This window comes from Rhea americana, unplaced genomic scaffold (genome assembly GCF_003343005.1).
Source record: "Rhea americana isolate MKP2758 unplaced genomic scaffold, rheAme1 scaffold_348, whole genome shotgun sequence".
In the NCBI taxonomy this organism is placed as follows: domain Eukaryota; kingdom Metazoa; phylum Chordata; class Aves; order Rheiformes; family Rheidae; genus Rhea; species Rhea americana.
This window is the reverse complement of record NW_028186477.1, coordinates 223,962-231,215: the sequence shown is the minus strand read 5'-3', so window position 1 is coordinate 231,215 and position 7,254 is coordinate 223,962. Positions and strand designations below refer to the sequence as shown.

The 7,254-nt window shown below is 42.8% G+C and overlaps 1 protein-coding gene across 4 annotated transcripts in view; it reads left to right on the top strand.

The window, feature by feature from the left end:
- Window positions 1–5,914: 5,914 nt before the first annotated feature.
- DTNB (dystrobrevin beta) overlaps window positions 5,915–7,254 on the top strand; it is a 217,076-nt gene continuing 215,736 nt past the window's right edge. For all 4 annotated transcript variants that reach the window (XM_085311723.1, XM_085311722.1, XM_085311721.1 and 1 more), the window contains exons 1-2: window positions 5,915–6,041; window positions 6,964–7,039. The gene's annotated coding sequence lies outside the window, so the exon portion shown is untranslated. The remainder of the gene's footprint in view (window positions 6,042–6,963; window positions 7,040–7,254) is intronic.

Below are 7,254 nucleotides of genomic sequence, written 5' to 3'. Positions count from 1 at the left end.
ATTAACACTGATACCTGACCAAACACTCTGATGTTTAGCTTCCGTATTATTCAGGCGTCCAATAGAGGCATACAGATTGCAAAGTGCACTGGGACCTACATAAGCAGTAGAGAGAAACTAAAATCAGATACATGCTGAAGAAGATCTTTAAGTCACTGGTTATCTTTCAAAACACCTTATTATCTCAGTTGCAAGACATGAGAAGATGTAAATGAATTTTAAGCAGAATTTGCCACATCTTGCCACTTTACTAAGAAAACAATGATCATAAAATTGGAAGAATTTAAAAGATTCTGCTTCTCTTTCTTTCCCCCCACACTGCAATTTTTGCCAGGTTTCACACAATGTATCTTTGAGAAAGCATTTGTCCTTACAATGACCCTGGTCTGTTTGCTGTCTCAGCCTTAGTTGAGATTTCACTGTTGATTACTTAGTATTGTAGTGGGCATACCAGTCTTTGTGTCAGCTCTGCCCACTTTTCTTGTTTCTTTGTGGTTCTTTCAGACAGAAGCCTTAATACTCTTGTATTGCTGAGAAAAAACACATACAACATACATCCTGTTTAAAATATTTCTTTTTACTTCAGAGTAATGGAAAAAGTAAACTATTCATGTTGCTATGCAACTTTTATTATTACAGACATTGCAAATCCTTCATTCCTTCTCCACACAAAGTTTGACCAACTCCAGCTTTTGGTTTTTGCTTGTATTTCTTCTCTGCCTCTACTCAATTTGCTATAGTTACTGACAATTCCATTCACAGTTATTGAAATCTTTTCCTTTTCTGCCTAAAGTTGGTCCAAAACTCATTTTCTTAAGTACTAGCTATGTTCTAGAATAGTCCTAGTAGATATTTTGTCTTTAAAATTGTATTTAGTTTTGAATGGTTAGGAAATGAAACTAAAATGAAGAGCTGGTTCTCTGTTGCAGGTCACTAAATATAGAGACCAGAAATTATGGTAATGTTCCATAATGTCCTGAGACACTGAATTTTAGCAAAGAGATACTGAGGCATTTTATATTTTGGTTCCCTTTGACATCTGTGCTGAGTGATTTTGAAAGAACACTGGAAAATTGTAGTGGCTGCTAAAAGTTCTGTTGAGTCTTCACTTGGTTAGGCACCTATTAGAATAGATAGCACGTACGCTTGACAACACGGCCGTGTAAGAAAGAAGGTCTGAAGGGATGTTGGAGGTAGAATACAGATGTAAATTTCCTTAAAAGGCTTCTTCCCACATGGGAATTTTTATCAGAAGCTAAAGCTGAACTTCTTTCGTGACATATATATATATATATATTTATATATATATATATGTAAGAAATAAAAAAGAAATTAACAGGGTATTTTTGCTTCTCTCAGAAGGTAAGTTCACAAGTGAACAACCTATTAGGAATCTTCTTTTGACTATTCTGGTTATCCAAAATTAACAAGTTTAGTTTCAATAATCTCTCTCCATAATTAGAAGATGTACTGTCCATAATGGCTTCAGTCATATTAATATTATTACAACACAACTGCATAGATCATATAATTACAAGTACTAATACATTAATAGCTACATCCTGAMAATTTTTCTTCTGTTCAACAAAAACATAATCCCTATGATACTACTTAAACACTCCTTTCATCAAAGGAAATATTAAAGAAAATGAAGATACAAATGCAGTTATAAAGAAATAAATATTTTAAGAAAACAAGAAATCTTGAATGAGAAGGCCAATCTTAAGACAAAATAACCAACTCAGAAGAGACACTGATATGTCTAATGAAAGTGGCTGCAGCTGAAAGCTCCTGAAAGGAAATTCTTTGTTGTGGATAAAATTAGTTATCATAATGAAAATAGCTTTCAGCTCTGACTAAAAAACTTAATGGCAATGAAAGTTAAAGCACAACTAAGCAGCTAACACTGCTTAGTAACAGCTCATTAGCTCTCTAGGAAATACCACTACTCTGTAGGAAATAATCCTGTTAATTCAATGTGTGGTCTAATCTCAGAGAAAAACTGAATGAATGCTCCACTCTAGCACTATCATTTGAATGACTCATGGTCCTGTCTTTCAGATGACAAGTAAAACTGGAATCCTAATTATAGCTTTGCTTCAGTTTGGGTTATGCTTTGGTTTGGAATAAACTCCAATAGTGGAAAAGGGGACAAATGCTCCAAAGATAATGACCACTGTTCCGACAAGGAAAGAGAAATTATTTGATGGCTTATTCCTGAATGACCTCAAGGAAGCCATTTGTTGAACAAAACTGACAACCTAAGAGTTGTGTAGCCATCAGAGTTTGAATACAAAATACTATGGAGAAGTGGATAAGGCTTATCTGGCTCACTGACTACTACCCTACACTGCTCAACTACATTGTGACAAAGGAAAACACCATGTTTAGGAAGAATAAGGCTTGGGGAAAAGAGGAATGGTTATTCTGCATTTCAACTGTGTACATACTTTGATACATACCCCTCAGAAAGAAAATAAAGGAGATACTGAAAGTAATTTTACACCTTCAGAGTGTATCTGGTAAGCCATTTATTAAATACAGTTTATCATTCCCACCTTCTCAGTTAGCATCACCCAAGCATAACCATGAAAAGAATTAATTTATGGTAACTGGAGAAACAGAAACAAGGTGCTTGCAAAAAGGAGTATAGAAGAGTCAGCAACTCCCTAAAGGAACAACAAGACTAGAGTAACGCAAAAGCAGGCTAGGAAGAATAATAAGATTGATTTGGCTGAAAAATAGCACCTTTAATAATCACAAAATAAAAGAGAATGAAAAACTAAGCCAACTCACTAAGAATCATTAAAAATGTCACAAACATACAGGAATAAAATCAAAAGAGCCAAACCACAAAGAAAGACACAAGTAGCAAAAGATAAAGTGAAGACATCCTGTAAGAACGCTATAATAACGCTATAATAAGAGGAAGCCCAAGGGAATAGTCAATCCATTACAGTGGGGAGTAAAAATTTTCAACCACTGATGCAGAGAGAGCAGAAATATTTCAGTCTTCGCTGTTAAAGTCATCTATCACCTGTAACAAAGTGGCAAGAATACAGGCCAGAATAGGATAAGAACAGTTAGAAAGTACTTATAAATGAGATGATATCAACCCAGCTGATGTGAGTGAAACCCCCCGTCATGCAGAAAACTTACTGAATTAAAATCAAACCCATCAACTGGTTATGGCTAAGATGTCCTGGGTTAACGGACAGGTCCAGAAGACTGCAGAAGAACAAATAAAGTGCCTATCTTAACACATGCAGGAAGGAAAAGCTTCTTTTACCTTCTTTTTCCAAAGAAAGTAAAAGAAAATGAGTAATTGACAACATGGATTTATCAAGAACAAATCACATAAACTCAGTCTGATTTCCAGGGGAATAGGTCTCACAAATAAGAAAATAGTAGTTCATGTATGATGTGGATAGAGAAATAGAGAATACATAATTAAACTACAGATGATACCAAGTACAGAAAAAAAGCAAGCAGTCTGGAAGACAGTAATAGATTTCTAATGATTTGGGTCTGAAAAAAAAGCAGTTCAGTACAGACAAATGCATCTTTGTAGAATCAACTGCACAAATAGAGGATGTGGGACAGAAGAGGCTGTAGTACTATATAAGAAGTTGGAGTTGTTTCAGACTAATGTTATCACACTAGAGAAAAAGACAAACATCATACTAGACTGCATAAAGAAATTATTAAGATCTGCAAAGTGGTTATTTACCACACATACTATCAGTATGGCACTGAGAGAGTACTGTATCTTGTTTTGGGAAACACAATTCAAGGATGTGTGGGCCAACTAGAGAAGAATCCAGAGAAGAGCAGTGTGAATACTTACACGGAGAAAACATGCCCTACAAGGAGGGGTGCTGCTTAACTGTGAAAAGAGAAAGTTCTAGCAATCTAGAAATAACTGTAAAGAGGAAGGGAGTCAACTTGCTGAATATCCAGTGGAGGCAAGACAAATAATAATGCAGAAATAACTTTCTAATGCTAAAAACACTGCATGGCAATAGACTGCCCAGGGAAACTGGCTGACACTACTGGAATTTTTTAAAAACAAGTTTGACAAATGAGTTAGTAATGATGGGTATGTTTGTCCTTCCACAGGTCAGAAAAAAATGCTGATTCAAGACTTATTTTCTATGCACCAAGAACACTAAATTCCAAACAAGCAGGATACTTTTCCACTAGAACACAAAATTAAAGATTATAAACCTTCCAGCACAATCATCTCATTTTGAGTTTGCTTTTGCATAGAGAGAAACAAGTAGTTTAGCATTAATGAGCACCAGCAGGGAGATGAACTTTAACCTAGGACACAGAAGAAACAAACGGAGGAAATAAGTAACCACAAGACTGGTTCTGGTGGGCAAGATAAAGGCATAAAAGGGACAAAATACGGGAGTAAAAGAGCCATCCACAACTACGCAGATATTCTATCCCCCCTAGAGTGAATACAGCAGCTAAATTTATTCTAATGTGAGAAATGCACCTGAGGATTTTTCACAGGCATAAGACTCTATGGCACAGAATGGGCTGTGGCCTCACTATCAGGATCTTTCCTACTGCACAGAAGGGCGAATCTATCCAAACCGCCTACCAGGAATGGCCAGGCAAGATCCCCAGTACGCCTGGAAGGTTTGGGGGAGCTTATATATACACCATACTATTTGAATTAACTGTTTCAACAGCTAAACAGGACAATCCACACCCTGTGCCATGCCTGCAGCCTACGTAATTTGCCAGCACAGACGCAGCCCTCCATGCCACTTCTGCCCAATCTGGCTCCACTGCTGCCAGAGGGCCGGACTCCAGGATGCAGGGAAAAACCCCAAAAGTACACTACCATTTGCACACATCTAGCTCAGAGTAAACATTAACACAGCGCTAGCCAGAGTGGCTAAACGCGCACAGCAAAGCCCTGCTTTTTCATCTCACACTCCATGTCTCCTCCTTCCCTCATGACAAACTATCTCCCTCCCACACATGCAAAATATAAGTAGTCCCTCCTCTCCACACACAATGTAAAAATCCTATTCCTTTCCTATAAAAACTGAGAACATTTTGCAAAAGGAACCACGGTATTTCCAAGCCGCAGGGAGATGGACAGAGGGAGACTGCACGCACAGCCTGAAGCAGATGCCCATCTATCCTCAGGAAACGCTCGGCACTAGTCACTGCTGTGACTCTTTGCACTGCAGCTGGTTGCCAGCAAGCCAAGCTGTAATGGAGTTGATGGCTACGCAATAGCATTATAGACACAGATGGCCAAAGAATGGAACAGGAGACAGCGCTGTACGAAAAGACTGAGGGTTTCTAGGTTTGTACACGCCGCGAGCCGCCTGGTTCCCCACCCCACACAGCCCGAGAGGCAGCGGCGGCTTCCAGGACTGGTCCCGGCGCCGCAGCCGCTGCGCCCGCGGCCGCGGGTCCTGTCAGGGCAGCGCGGGGCGGAGCGGCGCACGCGCGCCCCTCCCCCTCCCGCACTGAGGGGCGCCGGGCGGGCGGGAGCGGCGCCTCGGCCGCGAGCGCGCGAGGCGGCGCCGCTTGMCGATTGGCTGGAGACCACGTGCGCTCCAAGGGGCCCGTTGGCGCAAGGAGAGCGCGCGCGCGCTGTGGAGCGTGCGGCCGCGGCTGCTTATTGGCTGAGGGCAAGGGGGATGGGGGTGTAGCGCGCGCTCGCGGGAGGTCAGCACGCGCACGCGCGCACGCACGCACGTCCGCCGCGGGGCAGCGTCCGCCGCGTGATTGGCTCGCAGACAGCGTCGCGCGGGGTGGGAGGGAGGAGGAGGGCGGGGCTGGCAGTCTTGGCTGCGGATTGGCTAACAGCGGCGAGCGCGGATTGGTGGGGGTGCGCGCGCCCCTGCGGAGGSTCTCTCGGATTGGCCGGGCGGCGCGAGGCGGCCGGGGACCGTTGGAGCGGGGAGGCTGAGGCGCTCGGTGCCTGCAGAGCCGGCGGCGGCCGGAGCCGGCGCGACCTTCGCGCTCTCGGGCAGCCGCCAGGTCCCCGGCCGCAGCTCCCGGGAGACGTGAGTGCGCGGCGCGCGGTCGATCGGGCGAGACGCCGTAGCGGCGGCGGAGAGGGAGGCGCCCTGCTCGAGCGGCGGTGCCAGGCAGCGGCGGGCAGGCCGCGGACGTGCCTGCGCTGCCCGCGCGGTCTTGGCGGCAGCGCTGCCCCCGGCCGGCCGCAGCGGGACCCCTCTGGCCTCGCTAGCGGCAGCGGTGGCGGGGCAAGTGCCGWGGGGAGCTCTCTGCGCCAGGCCTGGGGCGAGGAGGGCTGCGTTGCCGTGCTGGATGCCGTTAAAGGGGCCCGGATACCTTGGAGAGAGCTACTTGACCCGCACGTTGTCTGCGCTGGTCGCTGCTTCTTGGCTGGCAGCGGGAACCTCCTGGACCCCAGTCGATCTTGGCCATATATTAACTTTCATCTTTTATCGTGTTCATACAGAACATCTTCTAAATGCTCATATAGAAGCAAGATTTCCAGTCTTCCTTTCTTTTTAACTAATAGGAGACATAATCAGGGTGAAAATAGCACAATCATGTTGGTCAATGAAGTTTGCGCTGCAAAACAGAGGGGAAGTATTTTAATTCTTTTTCCTGTGGAAAAACAAATCTTTTCTTCCCTGATTTTTCCAGGTATTGTAAAGTAAATCAATGTTGGCTTTGATTGAGTCGAGTGACTTGGGTTAAAACTGTTCAGAATTGTTTTTGTTAATCTATATATAGTTTGCCCCTAAGAAACATAAAAACGATTGGAAGACCTTAAGTGTGCTTCATTTAAAGTAGTGGCAAAGTGGTATGTTGGATTTGACAATTGGAATACTTTTAAAGTAAAAAGTTTGGATGTTAATCTTTGTGTTTGTACAGAATTTGAATTCTTTTCTAAACAAAATAGAAAAGCATCCTTTTTTTTTTTTTCAAAGAACCTTTCCTCTCCTTCTCTTTTAGACCTTCAGATGTTGAAAGAGGGAACTGAGCCCACGAGTTTGAAAGTTGCCTTGAGAGAATTCTCTGTGTAATTCAGGTAATGTTGTCTGTTGTGACTACCTTTGTAGTATTAAGCTTAAAAACTTGCATTACCTAACAGAGTTCATTTGATTATTTGCACTCACATAATTTATATTGAAGTTTTTCTTTAATGACAAACCGTAAGCATGAAATACTGGTTTCTGTATTTTTCAGGGAGGTATTGATATGTAGAAAATATTCCTATGTGAGATGTAATTCTCTTAAAAAAAA